General features: G+C 40.9%; 1 protein-coding gene and 1 long non-coding RNA gene across 5 annotated transcripts in view; both read left to right on the top strand.

Moving 5' to 3' along the window:
• CACNB4 (calcium voltage-gated channel auxiliary subunit beta 4) overlaps positions 1-21538 on the top strand; it is a 191482-nt gene that overhangs the window by 3427 nt on the left and 166517 nt on the right. The gene's annotated exons all lie outside the window — the stretch shown is intronic.
• Positions 2191-19471, top strand: LOC311528295. The gene is made up of 2 exons (XR_014713563.1): positions 2191-2280; positions 19274-19471. It is a non-coding gene; the product is annotated as an uncharacterized lncRNA (long non-coding RNA).

The following is a 21538-nucleotide window of genomic DNA, read 5'->3' as shown; positions in this document are numbered from 1 at the left end:
TTTGTTCATTCTTTGTTTATATCTAAAGAGTTTTCTTGTTTTGGGGTCTAATCCTGCATTCATTCCACATGCTAAACTCCCAGTGGGAGTGCAAGGAAGGCAGGATTGGGCCCTGAACAGTTTCGGGATGTTTGCCATGGAAAACGTCTTTCATTTAACTATACTGTATTGTAGTGCAGGACACTGAAATGGTGAATCATGATAACTCCATAGAAAAGAGAAATATATAACCAATAGAACTAATAATTTCCAATTGCTTTGTGATGTTTTCTATTCACTGCAGCTGCACAAACCAGAATGACAGCAATTCAGCTCTAGCAATCCTTGTTTTCATTGGAAATGAGAATGAGGCATCACTGTAGCACAACACAGAGAGAAGAACATGAAACTTAACGTGACTTGAAGCCAAATAATTAGAATAATTGCAACAAAAAATACATGAATCCAATTTTAGTTCATGTTCATGGATTGAGCCAGTTCAGCAGGTCCTCCAGAAAGGGTGTGGGTGCTTACTGTACTTGTCAGGGAGAATCTTTTAGACTCTTTCTGTTACATTCTTTAAAGTGATGGATTTCCAGTGTAGCGTTAAAACATCGACTGTGGAAGTAAGACTGCATTTTATTTGTTGTCATTTTTCGTTTGCACTGTAAGGGAACTGAGCATCTGTTCCTGCATGTTACAGTGTGCTCTGAATTCCCACTGGAGTGCACGGCACTCAGTTTCTCCCAGTGGTGCTCAACACTATGCGGGATTGGGCTCTCTGCAGCTGACCTTGCAAAACCTTACTCACAGGAGTAGTATTTAGATGACTGCCCAGTTGAAGCCAGTGGGGCTACTTGTATAACTGTTTGTGAGTCAGGCCCTAACTACCTAGCTGTCACAATTGAGTTCTATTGCATCTGACATCTTATTTGTGTTCAAATGTGGAAATGTTCCCTGTGCTTTGCAGTTTGTTCAGTTTCTCATGTTCCAGGGCTTTGTGTAGTTCTTAACCATAGTATGTCTGAATAGCTGGTAGTCTATCTCATCGGGAATCAAGTGAGAGGTCTGTCTTTACTCATGGAAACCCCATATAATGCCCTACTAAAGAGATACACATCTGTTATTGAAGGGGCACTGTCAAATATTTGAGGCCTGGCACTTTGATCTTATTTATAATTGGTAATAGTTTGATGCTAAATCTTCTCTTGCACACCCAAAATGTATTGATTTTACTAGGAATTGTGAGTGTGCAGAAGATACGGAACTGGGCCCTTGATGGAGAAAGTCTTCTAGATGTGAAAGTCCTGATTTTTCAAAACTGCACATGTGAATATATAGGTGCACAAAAAATGTACTAACTTGCATGCTTGGTTGTCATAATTGCCTGCACAACTCATAACTGTGCATCTATCTGGCCTCATTGTTGGGGATTTGCACATGCAAACAGCTAGCACATGCAAAAATCTAGCTTGCCTCTTGTGTGACTAAATACCCAATTTGTTTATACAAATACTGCAGTTCTGCAGGTGCAACTTTGGAAATCAGGCTCAGTCTACTGGCTTTTTTTAAAATCCACCACACTATCACCAACAGATTTCCCAGGAACAGCCACTATCTCTGGGTCTCAAGACAATGAATTGTGCTTTCTCTGCCAACTCTGCAGTAGTAGTAGTAGCAAATACAGTCAGTAAAGCTATTCCCAGAACTGTGCTGACATGGTTGCTGTTTCTGCACCAGTATCTGATATGTTTTGGCACAATGAGGTGCTATATAGGCTGAAGCTGTTAAATAAATAGGACTTCAAATCCATTCAAATCATAGCAAAATAAATAAATCCACTAAAAGAATCTGCATTACCCAAATGAAAAAGGAGCAGATTGGTAGAGAAAACAATGTCATCTTCTGAGAGGTTATTACAGACACTAGAGATTTAAAGTAATAATAATAATAATTAATAAAAGTTGTACATGTTTACTTGAAACCTTTAACAGTGGGAGATTCAATAATTCATTTAATAAAGACAGTAAGAAGCTTTCATTTGAGCTGCATGAGTTCAACAACAAAAATAACTCTTAGATTGCCTCCCACCCACCCATGACGGAAAGAGCGTGGAAGAATTCGCTTTAAGCAGGCATTTAGGAAATGGTCACATTAACTCTCTCCATGAATTTACTATAATAAATTCCTTCCCATATGTCAATTTAACAGCACAAGACAACATTTCCTTTGCGCAAAGATGCTCCCTGTGTTTCCTTTGTGCGAGAACGAGTCTGGTTGTGACTATTCTCAGACTTCATGGTTAGTATTTGAATTCCTTTTCATTAGGAAAGAGAATAGAAACTTTTTTAACTCATAGCATGTATAGCAGTAATTAGGTGTATCCTGTTGGTCATCTCAGTTACTGGGAGCCTCCCCCTTTTTTCTGTGATAAGGATCAGGCTGTCTGGGACGCAGGCAGAAAAATATCAATTGGCAGAGATTAAAATGGAGATGTTTTGTAATGTTTTAGTTTTATATGCAACATTTAAAAGATAAATTCTAACCTGCATCACCAAACTATGTAGTAATAGCACAGTAAGTAGAGTTTATACTAAATCTGATCTAAACCTCAACTGTACTATAAACTGCAGTCAGTTACTGGAGTAAATCCACAGTGTCAGTGGAAATATGGAATTTTCTGAATGTGTGTGTGTGAAATGCATAACAACAGTGTGATGGTCCCTTTTCAAGATGATCCATTCTTTGTTGCTAATTTTTTTGGTTCTAGTTTACATTTCTTCTTACAGAAATCTTTAGAAAAAAAATAACATTTTTGGTAAACTTTAAATTGTGAAATGATCTTTTTTAAATTTGCATTTTTTCCAGATTGTCTAATAGTGGTAAAAATTAGCAAAATGTTTTCAGTTTTATATATGTGTCCGTAATGGCAGAAATATTACTTACAATATCACAAACTTGGAATTATGACCATTAATGCCCATAATTGGTTCTGAACATATGATAAGTTATAATGATGAAAGTAGATGGAATGAGTTACAGATGGAGACAAATATCCATATGCTGAAAGTCATTGGGGTAGTATGAAAATTATTTATAGAATTAAGTGAACTGGTCTTTCTCTTCCTAAAATGGCTTAATGTCTGAGTCAGAACTTTTACTGAGGACAAATAAGCTGCACAAAGTGAAAGGCAATAGAATGGTGTGACCCTCCTTCCTATTCAGCAAAGCATTTAAGCATGTGCTAAACTTTAAGCACACAGTAATTGGACTACTTCTGTTTTAAAGTGCTTTGCTGTATCAGAGCCCTGCAAAGGTCCCGATTCTACAAACACTTACTTCCATAGGCTATTTTACACATGTGAGTAGTTCTATATTGAACTTGAGGCCTCTTTTCATAAGAATAGTGTATTAGGGCTTGTCTGCATGAACACTTAGTTCATGGCAAGGTGGGGTATAAACCTACCCTTGCTGCTGCTGCTCAGAGAATCATAAAAATGTAGGGCAGGATAAGTCATCAAGTCTAGGTCCCTGAGTTGAGGCAGGACCTCAACTCAAAGAGCTGGGAGTTTGAAATGGGAGTAGATTAAAGCGCACTAGAGAACTTTGAGTGCATGGCAGCAGGGTCCACATGGACACTTATTGCATAGCAGGCTAGTGCCTGGTAGATTTACACCTCCGCTTCCTGCAAACAAAGTAGTTGTAAAGACAAGCTCATAGCACTGGTCTGATAGCCATATTTCTCCTAGGGGGATATGAACTCCATCTTCAGTTTAAAACAGACTATATTCCTGCTCACTTCCTGTCCTATACTGTTGTGTAGTTTTTCAGTGCATTGTTGAACAGCTTTTCTTCTGTTTCAGAGGCAATGGCATTTCATTGATCCGGTGAAGTGATCCCAGTATGAATGTTATATACTATTATAAGATCATAAACTGACATATCCAAAGCCTACTGAAGTAAATGGGATTATTTCCATAGATTTCAATGAATTTCAAATTGGGCCCAAAATACTTTGGGATCCATTAGCTTGAAAGGTTTCTTCTGGAAATAACTAACAATTAATTAATAGAAATATTTGGAACTATTTTTATTGAAAATTATCCCCTCACTTTGCTGAAACACATGGATATTGCAATACTGGATGGCTTGGTAGTGTATGATCAAATATCTGGCACAAACAAGGATGGGTGAGTAAGTCTGGTACTGAAGCTGTTAAGTACAATATTTGTACAAGAAATCAGTGTATAAAACTGTTCTTCTTATGTGGCAGGTGCTGCTCAATTATATTTAAGAACCCCCGTAGGGACAAAAGTCAATTATCAACACGCTAGCATGGGGGAGTAAGTAGGTCAGCTGAAAACATGTGCTTATAATGTTGCAAATACTGTAGTAACAATTTATTGTTTTGGAAGCTTTTGTATCTCCAAATGTTGTTCCAATGCTGTGCGATTTGTAGGGAATTTTTTTTATTTGCCTCATGGTCAGGACCATTTTCATGGTCTGATTTTATTTTTTTAAATAGAATTTATTTCTGTGAGAAAAGTATGGCTTCTTGCAAAACAACACAATTATCCTGAAAAGCTATCGCTACAGAACCATTTTTAAATCAAAACTACATGACACGCAACGCCTGCTTCTTTATTGCAAATGATGCCTGTTAAATTAACTGCGGAGATGTTAGTGATTTCTTCATAGATGTGAACCAGAAGCCATTAAAATCTCTGTTGTGCATGCAGTAACAGAATTTAGGGGGAAAAGCCCCAATGGGATGCTGATCAAAAGCTTTTTGTAAACACAGTAAAGCAGCAGCTCCATCAGCAGGACCTGGACAAGAAATCCCCAGGGAAAAGTGAACTCCTTAAACAGCTGTACAAAGAAGGACTTTCATATCTGGTGAAACTGTGTATTAGAATGGTTTCAGAGTAGCAGCCGTGTTAGTCATCTTTGATCCTGTAGCCACACAGTAGCCTCTCTCTCCTCCAGATCACTCCTCAAAACCCACTTCTTCAGTGTTCCATCTGAGGCCTGGTCTGCACACAGACTTTGTAGCAGTATAACTTCCAGTTAGGGTTTTTTAAAATTTTTTTTGAAAACCAAAATAGTTCTTCTGCTATGACCCCCAGGGTGGACGCAGTTTTATTGGAATAAAGGTGCCTTTCCTATAGGAGGAAAAAGCTATACCAGTTTAAACAATTCTATACCCGTGTAGCTGTATCCACACTAGAGGGGTTGTACCACTTTACTATACTAGTATGGTTTGTCCAAAATACAATATACTTAATTTGACAATACTAGTATAGTTAAAGTGGCACAACATTAGTGGGTAGACAAGGCCCTGGCTATGCATTTATACCATGTTTATTACCATGGTATCTGAGCACTTGTATGTCTGTTAAGTTGATCCATTTATTTTTATAAAAGGCAGTAGCAATTATTTTTGTGCTGCATGCAGGTAACTTCATGACCCTATTCTGGTAAGTTTTCCTCTTCTTCTCACCTTTCTTTGTGTCATGCTGCATCTTTTTCCTAACATAAGTCTAGTTCCTGTAAACCCTTCCTCATACAAGTAAGAGTTTTTAGAATCTGGCTCTTTGGGGCATGGATTATGGGCTAGACATTGGTCTCTGTTCCAGAGGTGTAAAAGTAGAGTAGCTCAGTCTGCGTAACTAAGATCAGGATCTGGCCCTGTCTCTTCTACTTGGTCCTCATTTTGCAAAGTCCTTTAGCATGTGCATAACTTTAAATACATGCTTAAGGGCTTTGCTGAATTAGCACTGTGATCGTTTACCTGCTTGAAGTTAAACATTTGCTTGAGTGTTCTTCTGAATCAGGGGCCTTAATAAGTACAAGCCTGTTCCTAAAACTATTGAAGTCAATTAGAATCTTTTCAGTTATGTAAGTGGATTTTGAATCAAGCCCTTAAGTGCCATTTGCACACGTGGCTCTCATGTAAAATTACACTCAAACTTTTCCTTTCTTTTCATAAATTTTCTTGCCACATTTGCTACTTATTTTAAGGTATTTATATTAAAAATACAAACTTGCCCCATCTGAGCCCATCTCCTTTTTAAACTTGATCCTGTAGCAAGGACATAATACTGAATCTCTGTCAATATGCTGGATTCTTTCTTTTTAAGTATGAAATAAAGAAAAGAAAAGAAAAAGATACAAAAATACAAAAAATATTTTTATTATTGAACTGACATTTCATCTCCCAGTTCTCTAGTTGACTGAAATTTTTCAAAAATTAATGAACTTCTGAAAAAGATGTTTATCATATTGTGCTAGAAGTGTTCCATTTTCTCTCTAGCTTTACTCATAATGTCGATTTTGATTGTGATGTGTTAGACACCGGGTCACTGGAATTTCACTAAAGGGCAAGCAGTACGAAGGGGTGGGCTCTAAATAAGATTGTGTCCAAACTCAAATATCTTTGTATATGGCCAAAAATTTTAAAAATGTCTAGTGCAGTGTTTCCCAAACTTGGGATGCCACTTGTTTAGGGGAAGCCCCGGCGGGCCAGGCCGGTTTGTTTATCTGCCACATCCGCAGGTTCATCCGATTGCAGCTCCCACTAGCTGCGGTTCACCGCTGCAGGCCAATGGGGGATAACTCCTATGATAAGGCCTGATTGTGAGTGGTACGGGTCACCTGCAACTCTGACTCCCATTGAAATCAGCACCTCTCAGGATCAAACCCTAATTAGGCAAAATAAAATATACATCTGCAAAAGAGTATATTAGAATTTCAGGCTGAACTCAATTCTATTATGACTCCTTAATTTCTAAAATGTAAATCGCTGTCATGGAGTATGCCCATCCGTTGGACACAGAGGTGGACCATTATTATTCTTTATACAGCATTTAAAATGTACTAAGCATTTGACTAGCGAATAAAAGATGCAGCCACTTGTCCAAAGAATTTAGGGCTAAATCCCACAAAGGGATCAGCTTTTCAGCACCTAACTTTTAGGCATCTTGTTGCCTAGAGGAATCCAGCCCTGAGTTAGGCGCCCAAGCTCACTTTATACAATTCATGGGGAGAGTTGGGCACCTAAAAATGGGATCCATAAAAGCCAACAAGCTGAGCAGGAAGCCACCTAAACTAGTTCATAGGCCACACCCCTCTCCCTGGCATTTCTTCAAAGGGCCTTAGGTGCCTAAATCTGGGTTGGAAGCAGGTGCCTTTCTCTGCTTGGGATTCATAGCCATGGACCATCTCTTGGACTTAGGTGCATAAGCCCTTTCTTGGGGAAAAAAAATAAATGAGGAGGCATGGGTGGTTCAAGTCCTTTTATAACTTTGAGCCCAGTGACTCGGGTTGAATTCTTTCCTTTGCTTGATGGGAAGGAGCTTGAACATGGGTCTCCACACTTCCAGATGAGCTTGATAGCCATTGGCTTATGGGACATTCCTCTGTGTATTTATAATTAAATATGCATTGGGCCAGACAGAGAGTCAGTGACTCTATAGCCCAGTGGTTATAGAAAGGTGGAGACAAAAGTTCAAATCCCTGTTCCGTATTGGGATGGGGGGTTGAGTCCAGCTCTCCTACATCCTGGCTGAGTGCCCTAACCTCTGGCAGGGGTGCTGGGACAATTTGTATAGTGAGGGTGCTGAGAGCCATTGAACCAATCTGTGTATGATGGAAACTACTTTGAGCCAAGGGGTGCAGCAGCATGCCTAGTTCCAGCACCTCTGAACTAAAAGTTATAAGTGCGGGGGGGGGAACCTCCCTTGGTGATGGTTTTGAGTGGGGTCCAATCCGGTAGGTGGCTTCTGACAATGCCTACTGGATCAGGCTGCCCAGGTGAGAAGGTTAGAAGAATGTCTAGTGTGAGGATGCGGCTGGGGCTTAGGGGTGAGCTAGGCTCCAGGGCTGAGGCCATGGGTGCTGGAACAATTTGTATAGTGGGGGTGCTGAGAGCCATTGAATCAAACTGTAAACCTTGTATGTAATGGAAACCACTTCAAGCCAGGGGGTGTGGCAGCACCTCCAGCACCCCTAGTTCCAGCACCTATGGCTAAGGCAGCTGTGCACCTGCTTGCTGGCAGATTTTTCGGCACCTGCAAGACATTACCAGCAGAAATGTTGACACCTAGGGACGTTAGGGAAGCTACAGAGTTGGGTAGCAGCTGAGCTGGGGTTTTGAGGACCTAAAGTTTGGACTTAGGTGCCTAACGTGGTAGTTAGACACTGAAATCCTTTTGTAGATTTAGCCTTTAGACCAGTGATACTCAGACTGAGGCTCGTGAGCTGCAAGTAAGTCTTTAATGTGGCTCCTGATTCTATGATTGGTGATTATGACTGTTAAAAACTATGCTGAGCCCAGGTCCACCTAAACCCTTCCTCATCTCTCCACCCCCAGTGGATATTGCTATGACTTGGCCTGGACGTGAGAGTCACATAACACTTAGTCCAAGCTGTGTCATGGCCTGAAGGATTTAGACTGCATCTACACTTCCCTGGTAACACTTCTGCAGCGGTAACAGGTGGTAGCCAGCAGCTATCAACTGTGCATATGCACATCTGCTGTTCACTTGCTAACTGCTGTGTTCCTTCTGACTGTAAAAAGATCTAAGAATCCTGCCTTGATTCTCCCTTGCACAGATGAGGCGCTCCACAAATCTGAAATGACAGTAAAGGGAATAGAGAAAGCATGACCTCGTGGCTAAAGCACAAGAACAGGCTATCTGGGTTCTAGTTTCGGTTCTGCCACCAACTTCGTGTGACTGGGACCACACAACTGTGCGTGCCTCAGTTTCTTCACTTGGAAAGAGGGGACAGTGAAACTTCTCTTCCTCAAAGGGGACTTGTGAGACTAAATAAATTCAATGGCTTTTCATGAAAATATTCTCTCAAGTTATATTCCCTGTAAAATATTCCCCCTCAAGAGGAATTATATTTGTTTCTTTGTTTAGAGGTAAATATGGACGATGATTGCATGTTTAAAAAAACTAGGAATTGTGTCTCAGAGCCGTCCATCAACCTATGAAGCTTCGCTAGATGATATTTATAATCAACTCTTGTCCTGACAGCTCCGTGATCACGGCTACTGCAGCACATTGAAGTGGAACATGATTCGTATCCTCAATATGCTTATGTACAGATGTTGATGCATTCTGTGCTAGTAGTAATCGGTGCAAATGATAGTGAATGTGTTTGTCAGTTATCTTGCAGATGACAGTTAACCAAATTGATAGCCTCCCTTATGTGTATTTGATGGAGTCTTTGGCAAAGATTGACAAAAGTCTAAGCTTTTAAGATTCACACTTACAAAATTTATATCCTCTTTTTCAGCAGATGTGCTGACCGGCTTACTGTCTCCATGGCAACAAGGTTTCTGTTTTAAAATAGCCTAAAGTCACAGAAGGGAAATCAGTTATTAATAGCATAAGCAATGTAGGTATGAACAATGACATGCAGGATTTGTTTGTTTGTGTTCATGATACAACAATTCTTGTGTTTTTGTGTTCTTGCTCTACATGTACACACTATGGTCCTTTGAATGTAATTTTCTAGCGTAACATGTACAATTCTTTATTCTTTCAGTATTACACTGAGATTTATGTGATTACAATAATACTTACTGAGTTAATACTTTGCAGTTATCACTTTTAAAGCACTGTACACATATGAACTACAATAATTAATTAACCCTTAATACCTATAATGTATGTGAGTATTATCATCCCCCTTCTACTAATGGGGAAACTGAGGCAGAAGAGTTACATGATTTGAGAGAGACTCTATTAGAGATGGGATTAGCACTCGGGATCTATTAGCTTCCAGCTTTGTGACCTCATCTCCCATGGTTTTGTGATTAATTGATAAGCTGCTGCTCAGAATAGTAATACTTTATTGTAGCCTCCTTTCTAGAATCTTAGCTGTATGTTAACATTAGATTATACAAAGGATCCAGTCACATGGTTATAATGTGACAACAGGAACTAGAGCCATTTTAACAGATTTTGGAAACGAAAACCATGAGAAAGCTTTGCCTGCATTTGCTGTCAATGCAGTTTCTATGGACACCGATATTTTGTGTCAAATGCAATCTTGATGTGATTGTCTGTGCTGAATATAGAGGAAGCAGAGCTGATTACATGGGACTCTGCCCCTGAATTAGCTAGAATGTGTTCTGTTGCCTTGAAAAGAATAGGATCAAGATATAAAGAATTTTAGGACAGTGGCCTTTAGGCCCCCAAAATCTGTCCCAGGTGAATTTACAGGTGAAAAAATGGGGTCCTACTCCTTCTTCTTGTTTTTGTCAAGGTCTGAAAGTTCCTTTATTCAAAAAAGAAAATTCAGAATTTTTTTATTTTTATTTTTTTTACATCGGAAATATTAAGTTGTGTTTTACTGGAGTTTTCCTTGGAGACCGCAGGCAACTGAAGGTTCTCCAGCCATTCACTGAAGGGAAGGAGGTGTTGAAAAGATCTCTCCTCTCAAAGACTCGGTTTGCTATTTTTGTTAATTTGGTGTTAAGCAAAAATGATCAAAACCTGGAGTTTTTGATGAGTCTGAATAAAAATCACTCCTCTCTCTCAATTAATTGAATTTACTTTCTTGGTGCTTGTAATGTTCTAATCCTAGAGTTGTCCATAGAGCCTTCTAGGGAAAACAGGGTAGATAAGAATTTCTAATATTAAAAAACTAGCAAGAGCTGCCTGTCTTCACTACTCCCTTATTTTTTTAGTCACACAATCAAAACAAGGATCCTTTGTACATCATAAGGAATCAAAAAAGGACACACATCTCTTTCTCCCTGCTACCACATTGCAGATGATCATCAAAATTCTGTGTCCCCAGACAGAATAATTGTTTCCTGAATTCAGCTGTATTATTTACTCCATAATATTGGTTAGCAACTTGCTCAGTTTGCCACCAAATCTCTAAATGACAGAATTTTACCAGGGAGTGTGATCTAGTAGTTATATCAGGGGACTGGCAATCCAGGCACCTGAGTCCTATTCCTGGTTTTGCCATTGACTTGTACAAATCGCAGAACTTCTCTGTACCTCAGTTTACACATCTGTAAAGTGGTATTTTTCATACTTGTCCACAAGGGAGTAATGAAGTTTTAGGTATAGCTCCTGATCCTGCACATATGCATGTGAATAACCTGACAAATGAGTGGCCCTACTGTGCTCAGTGTAACTACAGTAGAACCTCACAGTTACAAACACCAGAGTTACGAACTGACCGGTAAACCACACACCTCATTTGGAACCGGAGGTGCACAATCAGGCAGCAGTAGTACAGTATTGTGTTAAATGTAAACTATTAAATAAAGGAAAAGTTAAAAAGAAAATTTGACAAGGTAAAGAAACTGTTTCTGTGCTTCTTTCATTTAAATTAAGATGGTTAAAAGCAGCATTTTTCTTCTGCATAGTGAAGTTTCAAAGCTATATTAAGTGAATGCTCAGTTTTAAACTTTTGAAAGAACAACCATAATATTTTCAGAGTTACGAACATTTCAGAGTTATGAACAACCTCCATTCCCGAGGTGTTTGTAACTCTGACGTTTTATTGTGCTCCTTTGTGTAAAGTTATGTGCTTAAGTGCTTGCGAGACCTGGATCGTAGCTTGTAAAGTGCTTTGAAATCCTTGGATTAAAGTTGTTATGGTAATGCTACTATCCTATTTGTTGTTAATAATATTACTATATTTGCTTCTTATTCTGTTTCCTTGCCTTTATTGATTTATGATCATGACTTTTTGCTTTGGGAAAACCTTTATGTTCTGAACAATGTGTTTAAATTTGCTTGAGCAAAAATCACTTGGTATTCTGAGTACTTTAAATAAGTCACTTATGGCCAGATTCTGCTAACCTTACTCACATAGGATAAGCAGTATTCTAGAGAAGACCTATATCTCATTTGATTAGATTCTGTATCTGTTAAAATATTCCATTACTTCATTTGTATTTTTATGGCTGTCATTCACTGGATTGATAGTTCCAAGCCTTTTCTTTTTGCAGTAACCATCAACTCTTTCTCCTGGATAATACAGTGCATGATTGTTCCTTTTAATACATATTCATCTCTCTCTCCTTCTCTCTCTGTCTCTCTGTGTTTCTGTAACTTGGCAGAATTTGGAACTCTCTGGAAAGTTTGACATCCTGCTTCCAGTACTCTGGACCAAATCACTTAAATATATATTCTAAACCAGAATTCTGACACTGATCTCTTTAAAAATATTCTTGTTTCTTTGAAGAACAAGCCCTTCCCTTTATAAAATCCAGGCTGCTCCTAACCAATGGTTTTCAAGTGGCTTTCACATTTCGGCTGTGAAAATGATTTCCAGTACATTCCCCATAGCGAGTGAGAGAAGACAATTTAGAGTCTTCCTTGTGTAACTTGCTAGCTAATGTAGAGCTGAACCACTGGCACGTCTGAATGAAACAAGTCATGCTCAAGTGCTTCTCAGGTTGGGATGATCTTGCCTGGGCAGTTTTCTGTAACTCCTGGACCAACACTGCCTCCGTTTGTGACTTGTGGTGAGGCCCAGTGGTTAGGGAGCTACCCTGGAACGTCAGGAACCTGGGTTCAGTTCTTTGCCTAAGGTCACATGGGAAGTCTGTAACAGAGCAAGTCACTTAACCTAGCTGTGCTTCAGATCCCCACTTGTATAGTGAGGATAACAACACTTGCATGCCTCATAAGGGTGTTGGGAGGATACACGTATCAAAGACTGTGAGGTGGAGTCTTTGTAAAGATTGTTCCTCAGAAACCCCCCAAAACTCAGTTTCTTTGAGTCTCTAACCAAGTTACGTTTCTAGAGGTTGCAGTTTGCTAGTGAGGGTCATATCTCTTCATTTCTGCACGGTAAAGCTGCGGGCCAGGTAGACAGAAGCTGGCACATCGAAGTGCAAATAACATCCCTTTGCAGCAGTCTGACCCTTTGTATCTGTCAGACTGACAACCCTATCTAGGCTTGTCGGGATGTGCTAAGCCTAAGACTATAGGGGGAGTTCGTTGGGAGGGCCCCAATGAGGCTTTTGACAGAGGCTTGCAGTGGGGTGTGATATGCCCCAACGAGAATGCAAAGGCTCATGGTGGGTTGTGTGGGCTAGGACCTTAAACTCTTAAGGCTTATGGAGGGTTGTACTGGCCTCATTCGATTGCTTCCCCACCCTCATTATCTCTTATCCATTGCTTCCCTTTCTTCCCCAGCCCCCTCTGCTGGTATCCTCCATTCCCCATTTCTCCACTTTTTCTGCAAGCTCAAAGCGCTCCCTAGCCTACCAACCATGTCCTGTAGATTTGCGAAGAGCTGCTCTAAAATAAAACTAAAGAAAAATTGGAAAAATATCTTCAACGGCACCTCCCAGCTCAAGGTAGACGTACGCTGAGTCAGTTCTCAGTCAGTGACCCAGCACTGGTGGCATTATGTTGTCAGATGTGCTGTCATTTGGAGGTGACTTAAAACTGAGATCCTGATTTGTGACTTTAATGACTTGTGGTCATTAAAAGATCCTAAAACACCCCAAAGGGAGGGTTGTGTTAACCCTGAATGTTGCAACCCAACTCGGTTTTGGCTGTTTGTATTCTGCCTGCCTAAATTCTCCATGCAAGTGCAAAAATATATTCTTCACTTCCTGTCTTAAGAACTGGGTAGTATTAGACCCTATTCAACAGCTGCTGCATTTCACCCTGTAGGTGGCTGTATTTTAGGGTGGATTATTTGATCCCTATGTATAGTTTGTATATCAGTTTTGTAAAATATAAAGTCCTTTGGGATCCATTTGGGATGGAAGATGGTATGTAAATGTAAGATATTATAAATCTCATCTAACAGGAGATATTTATTATATTTATTACACTAGTGTGCTTTAGCCTTGCTTCACATTCTACTAAAATGTTTGCATTCACTTGCCAATTTTGTGGTCATGCTTATAAATTAAGGACACATCTCTAAATTATTTAGAAATAAAATGACTATAATAGAAATGGATTCCTCCCCCCCCACCCTGTAAATTATTGTATACTATGTTGTGACATGTTAAATACTTCTTGGGTCTTAGAACTAGCTCTCTTTTGTTATACTTGCAAGTGTGATTTGGTTACAGGTTGAGTTGTCTGCATAGTGGTAATTGCTCTCCCTTCCAAGAAATAAGCACAACACTCTGTGTGTGTGTGTGTGTAATATAGGGTCAATGCTGTGCTTCTTGGAAGGAAGAGTATATGTATATATATGTGTGTGTGTGTATGTATATGTGTGTATATACACAGAGAGAGAGAGAGCTAGGGCCCTACCAAATTCACGGTCATGAAAAACGCTTCACGGACTACAAAATCTGTTCTCTCTCTTCGTGTGAAATCTGGTCTTTTGTGTGCTTTTACCCTATACTATACAGATTTCAAAGGGGAGAACACTGTTTCTCAAATTGGGGGTCCTGACCCAAAAGGGAGTTGCAGGGGTCTCAAAGTTATTTTAAGGGGGTTGTGGTATTGCCACCCTTACTTCTGCGCTGACTTCAGTGCTGCGCAACCAGAGAGCGGCAGCTGTTACCCGGGCGCCCAGCTCCGAGGGCAGAGCCTCGCCAGCAGCAACGCAGAAGAAAGAGTGGCGATACCATCCCATGCCACCCTTGCTTCTGTGCTGCTGCTGGCGGGGCTGGGCTCCCAGCCAGCAGCCACCACTCTCCAGCTGCCCAGCTCTGAATACAGCGCCACTGCCAGAGGCAGCACAGACGTAAGTGTAGCAGTACCGCAACCCCCCAACTCCTTTTTGGGTTGGGACCCCTACAGTTATAATGCCGTGAAACTTCAGATTTAAATAGCTGAAATCATGAATTTTACAATTTTAAAAACCCGATGACTGTGAAATTGACCAAAATGTACAGTGAATTTGATAGGGCCCTATTGCACACAAGGGAGATTGTGTGTCAGTCACAATTGGGCAGTCTGTTCTTGGGTTAGAAAGAAAAGAAAAATGAAAGATGTAGAGGAGTGAGACAAAACCAACTTCAAAATACAATTCTTTATAAGCTGAATAGACTGTGAAATGATTTGAGCAATGGCTGGCAAAAGAACAGTGGATTAGTTCTCTAATGACCTGTTGAAACTGGATCACCCAATACAAAAATATCCATATGTCTCTGGTTTCTTTTCTTTTCAGCTTATAAAGGGAAGAATGACCTTGGCACAGGGCATTTCCTGGGGATTAACGACTGGCTAGAGATAATGGTCCAAGGTGCATTAACTTTGCAGTTGTCGTTAATCCTCCGGAAATGACTGTTTCTCTTTTGTTATGGCTTAAATATTCTGTCCATGTTTTATTTCTCATCTTTCTTGCACCATGAGTAGTAGCTTCACTTTGTGATTTCACCCTTCCTAGACCTGAGAGAGAGAACAGGTCCCACTCCTGCTATGAAGCAGTAATATAATCCGTTCTGACATACGGACTGTGGATATAAGGAAGCTAGTTACTCGGGCAGCAGCATTTGACACCAGAATAATGAACTCGGCAAAACTTTACTAGCTTTCTGTGGTTTGGAATATCATGAGAGAGGATGTAGGACTTGTGAGGTTAACCTGCTTCCTCTAGAGAAGAATGTCCAAGCAGAGAGAGTGAGAGGATGGGAGTGTGAGGGAAGATAGGGAGAAAGCTGGAAAGTTACAGAGCTGAGGGGAGAAAGGACAGCAAGGCAAGGCATTTGATGGAGGGAGAAGTTAGGGCGTGAAAGTGACTGAGTGATGGCAGGGATGTCTAGAGAGTGAAGGGAAAGGGGGGAAAAAAAAGCTGGGGGTGTAGACAAGGGATTGTGGAGGGACAGAAGTGGCAATGAGATAAGAGCAAATAGACATCACCTCCGACTGTAGCACCCTCTCATGTCCCTGTGGCTGCCTTCCTTCTTGGGTAGCTCTCCCACTTTCCTCTTCCTAATGGCAGAGCAGTTCCCTCTCCCTCTCCCCACATCCCCTCCCAGTTCTCCTGCAACTCCCCTTCACTGTCCTGACAACCTCCTGCAGCCCTCATTGCTGTGCTCACTCCTTACTCCCAGAACCGCTCCCCATGTCCCTGCCCTGCTGTCCTCCTGCAGCTATCCTCTTCCTGCCTTTCTCATCTCCTCAAGAATTTCCTCTCTTCTCTGCCGTTTCTTTCCCTCAGCTCCCTCACTTCCATAGCCTGCCTCCTTCAACTTTTCCATCTCTGTCTCCCTTGCTCATCCTCTCACTTCCTGTATTGTCTTTGACAGTCTCCTTGTTACCCCTGTATTTCTCTTTCCCTTTCCCCCAAAGCTGCATGTCTCTCAAGAAAGCCAGGAATGTTCTCCATTAGCTGCCTTGATGCAAATGCAGCCATTGTAGTATTGTACACAACTAGCCTCTTAATAAACACTCTACATGTCACAATGACGATGCCCTCCGACTCCTGGGAATATATTAATCTCAAGAGATCTCTGAAATCTGAGAGAGGGGGGAAGAGGTGAAATCACAATCTGTGCCATAATTAAAATAGTAATTACATCTGACTAGAAACACTGTGGATGTTTCAAGCACATTTGTTTGAACTTTTTTTTCTTTTCTCTTTCTGTTCATCACATCTTGTATTCCCCTCTTTAAACTGACAGAGGACTCAGCATGTTGTGACACATCCTAGCTAACAAGGATACTATACTCCTTGGTATATAGAATGCCAGCAAACAAATTACAAGCATGATGTGCAGAGAGAGAGAAAAGGAAAACCGGGGCAGAGAGGAAAGAGGGAGGAGATGGAATGAAAAGACGAAGAGGCTGAGGAGAATGAGAAAAACAGACACCTTTGCTGGTTTAAAAACTGTATCACAAATCATTTGTAGAACAAAGATTATATGGGCTTCCAGTGATAGTGGTGGGTTGCCACTCTGTCTTTGTATCCCATGCTCTTGGATTAGTTTGCTCACCCTTGACTTTTGGGGTGCTGGTATGTGGATGGCTTTCTTTCTTTTAAGGGTTGTTTGCAGTCTGGTCTGTGTGCTTCAGCCTACAATGCTAGCAGCTAGCTTCTCCCAGGAGAGGTATGATCCAGGCCGTTCCATCTACTCTCCTCTCTCCTTCTTCCCCTACTTACTGTTGACCTAAGGAAATGACTGGTAACACAATTCTACTACCAGAGAGGAGTCAAAGGGAACACCAAGGTGAACTGAACTGGTTATAGGGTGCCAGAGAGTAAGTGGCAACTAGAACTGAGATGTAGGCAGAGTCAGAGCTGAACAGTTTCTGGGAGGTGAGGAGTTATGGTACAACAAACCAGTGGGAACGTCTTTCAGGACCTTATGTGATCTTCCTTGTACTGAGTTAGTCATTTACTGTGTTTAATGTATTGGAAAAAGCATGAGTGTGAGCTGATTTGATGGTCTATGGGTTTGACCCCCTACTTCACGCTGCAGCATCAAAGCATCAATCTTTAGTCCCTGGTGTAAGCAAAAGAGTGCTTAGAAAAGTGTGGTTTATTCTTAGACATGTTGCACTATTCAGTAGGTAGGCAGCAGTCACTGTCAAACAAAAGACTTGCAGAGCCCGAGAACATTTCAAAAGGAAAAGATTGATGATGTAAGCATAGCTGGGAAGAGCACACCCAGCCATTTATCTGCACATAAAAGCCCCCCCGACATAGGTTTTTTTAAAGTTAATTTAATGCTTATGAAAAATGCTGAAATGACAGTCATTGTAGGCTGAAGTTCTCTATGTAAAAAAACATATGGGTATCAACAAGGCAAGTGTTGTGTGTCTCATGTCATCAATATATACCTCAACCCTGGCCTAGAAGGCCACCACTAGAGAGTATGTTTCCATCTCCATGCATGCCCATTCAATCTCCGGTCTCTCTGGGGACAGCCTGTGGACTCACTGCCACAAGATATTGCTGAGGTCAAGAGTTCAGCAGGATTTTAGAAAAAGACTGGATATTTTAAATGGTCTGTGGGAACATTCACAGGTATGTTAACTAGGATTACAAGAAGTGAACAATAGTTTAGAAGGGATATAAGCCCTCGTTCTTTAGGGCATAAACCAACCTCATCTTGTTGGTAAGAACCTGTTACTAGTCACTGACAGACAGGACCCTGGACTAGACTGGCCAGTACAGCAATTCCTTTTACCCTGTGAACCAGTGCCTATGTGTTAGGTGGGACTACAATGAGAGTGGCCTCTCTGTGTCCTTGAATAAGTTGTTCCAAGAAGCAACTGTTTAAAGCACTGAGAAATTGCTTCTCTAAACCTTGTCCCAATATAACCTAGGGCCAGTATATATGTGGGTAGTTGAATATATTCATTTTTACTGCTTTATTAGATTTAGTTGCCTCTTTTCTCTCTCTCCTATTTTTATCCATTTAAGTTGTCATATTAGCACAAAATTATGGGGGTTAAGCTTTTTAAATTTTTTTAATCAATCTAAATTTTCACATTTGTGGGAAATCATAGGGGAGTCAGACAATAATTATTTAATGACCGTAGATCTTGAAATTTAAAGAGCTAAAGCTTTATAACCATTAACACAAATAGTCCGCATGACATGTTCAGAATATGCAAAGTAGAGTTTAACTTAAGAACCTTTAATATACACTCAAGCAGAATTTTTCTTAATTTGCCTATCTGTAAGTTTCGATTATCATTGATGGAAAAATGTTTTTGTTGGTTTGTGTGTATTCAGTATAATGATGTTAATAAACATTTACTGATTAAAATCTAACCCTTCCAAGACTAAATATTTGTCATTAGGCTCCTCCCTATCACTCACTAGAAGTTTGTCTGGATGTTTTTTTCCATTTTATCTGCCACCTTCACACCCAGTAAGCAAGTCACTTAGTTAAATAGTTTATCTTGTTGCCACATATCCAGCATTCAATATTTCTGTTGGTTAAATCCACTGTTACCTCAGACCATCTATACCTTACAATGGCATCCCCATTTCCTGAAGTGATTTTCTCCATATGTGAGGACTGATCAACTGCCACTGTTTCTGTTCCCATCTTAATGAACTTGTCCTTCCATTCCACCAACAGAAACAGTGGCAGTTGATCAGTCCTCACATATGGAGAAAATCACTTCAGGAAATGGGGATGCCATTGTAAGGTATAGATGGTCTGAGGTAACAGTGGATTTAACCAACAGAAATATTGAATGCTGGATATGTGGCAACAAGATAAACTATTTAACTAAGTGACTTGCTTAGCCATCATGAGTCTAGGTTCCTCAAGCAGAAGATTGAGGCAGCCAGATCTGAGACGGGCCTATTCCACAATCTCCCTGTAGCCTATTCTCTATTAATAATAGCACCTCTCTCTGTTCTTCCATTTCAGCAACTCTGGCTTCAAGATATTGTACTTGGGCTCTGAGGACCACAAGCTCCTTCTTCAGGGTGCATACATATGCCACTTAGTTACAAGGCAAATCGTTGTACATTTTGTACTCTGTACGGTGAACTGGATAATTGCTCAGAAAAGAGTTTTTAATGTGTATTAGACTGATTAATTAAAAATTAATGATTTTGTCATTAAGGTGGAGGTAAAGGTGTTTTATTTATTCATTTAATGTGCTTAAGGATTTTCTTTACTTTAGGCCATTAACAAGTTACTAAACAGTACTGCCCTCAATGCCAAATCCGCAGGCAATCCAAACTTCTCTGTAATCACATCCTCTGAGGCCTCTCTGGTGATCTTGAAAGGCCCCATACCCCATTACTAACCTGTGGTTTTAAAAAAGGTAAAACGTTATCCAATACGAACAAGAAAAAATTTACTTCTGTTACAGGACTGTAGTGCTAGTCCCCATACCCCTGCAACTTTTTCACCTGCAAATGCTCCAACTGCATTACTGCAGCTGATTCCATTCTCTGTAAGCCATAAATGAGAGGTTACTGCTTACATGCAGCAAAAACAGAAGTGTGATGAATTACAAGCCAGTGTAATTTATGCAGAAGCAGTGTGGGAAAATTGCAACCCACTCCTGTTCTACATAAATTATTCATGAATCCCCTGGAAAATAGCTTGAAGAGGGTTTCTATTTTTCTTTTATGGTGAATGAATCATGCCCTAAATTTCTACAGCACGTACATTGACTCAAATGTCTCACTTTTGCCCCACCTTTATTTTTAGATCATCCATATACAGCCCTACTGACGTTTGCTAAACTTACTGTTCTGGATTCTTCTGATCTAAAATTAAGTTCTCTGTAAGCAGGCCCACTCTGTCCAGGCTCCTGATGTGGCTGAGAGGCTCTTGGATTCGCCTGCTTTCTGAGTCAATCTTGCCCAGGATTTCATAACTCCTGATCTGGAGAGCTGACGAGATGCTCTAAGCTGCTCTAACAAGAATATCCGCAGTTAGAGTCCTGCAGGCAACCTTGCCAGGAGGAATCTAACCAAAGAGATGTAGCCTGTTCTAGTGCGCAGTCCTCCAACCCAGCCATGGCCATAGACTTGGAGCTGTTCAGAGCAATAACTGTAGCCATCGCTCTGGCCAGGTGTTTGTAAGCAGTAACTAGTGTGCAGCTGGCAGAGCCAGGGCAAAAGCCCCTCTCTCCAGTCAGGGAGCAGCAGGCAAAGCCAGACCCCCTCTGTCAGGGAGTAGCAGGAAAATCAAGGGCTAGAGGTTGCCACTCCCCTCACCCAGAAAGCAGCAGGCAGGGTCAGAGATCCCCCTGTCAGTGAGTATGGAGGAGCCAAAATTATGCACCCCGCTACAGCACAGGAATCCAGCACCAGAGCATCCCCCTGCCTGATGGCAAGGACAGCCATATCCCTAATCCAGCTGGGAGCAAGCAGCGGGTAGCACCCGGGGCTAGCAATCTAACCGCATCTAGTCCAGGCCAAGGAGTAGCCTCAAGTAGTCACCACTTACAGGAGATGCCATAGCCAGCCAGAAGCATAGCAATTTCTGTATCTGCTCCATGTTGCAGCCTTGTCATGCTTAATGTCTGGTAATCAGGATATTTGCTGTCATTTACATAAATAATGCATATTTGAATACGCAAATACAAGTATACAAGTTATTTACATAAAATCTCCAGATTTATTAACCTTCAGCCTTAACCGGTATGTTGTTAGTTTTGTCCCCTCTCCACCCAGCACCAACACTGTGCTTGGTACTTTGCAAACAAACAAGAAGATAAGCAACTTGCCCCATGGAGTTGACAATCCATTGTTCATCCAAACTAGATAGATCAGACACAAATAGCACATGAGCTGGAGGAGGTTAGGAAACTAACTGGTTACTTCTGTATGGCTTTGTAAGGGAGAAATATATTTTGAGGAGAGATTTGAAAAAGTAGAGGGAGTTTTGGAGCATGAGAAGAGGGAGGCTGCTCCAAGCCTAAGTGGCAGCATGGTAGAATGCTTTAGGATACAGAGCAGGGAGTACAAGGAATGATTGGGCTTGATGCAGAAGGTGATGGGAAGCCAGTGAAGGCATTCAAAGAAGAGGGTGATGTGCTGAGACTGGCTGTAGAATTATGGATGGATTGAAGGGGAGTGAGGTGATAGGCAGAGAGGCCAGACATACAAAGGTTGCGGTCATGGAGGAGCTGTGCGGGAGATGTGGGCAATTACGTTAGTGGCAGGTTGGGAG

This window comes from Lepidochelys olivacea, assembly GCF_965140295.1.
Source record: "Lepidochelys olivacea isolate rLepOli2 genome assembly, chromosome: 11".
Classification (NCBI taxonomy): domain Eukaryota; kingdom Metazoa; phylum Chordata; order Testudines; family Cheloniidae; genus Lepidochelys; species Lepidochelys olivacea.
Note: the sequence above shows the minus strand (reverse complement) of the source record. Positions and strands in the feature narration are given on the sequence as shown.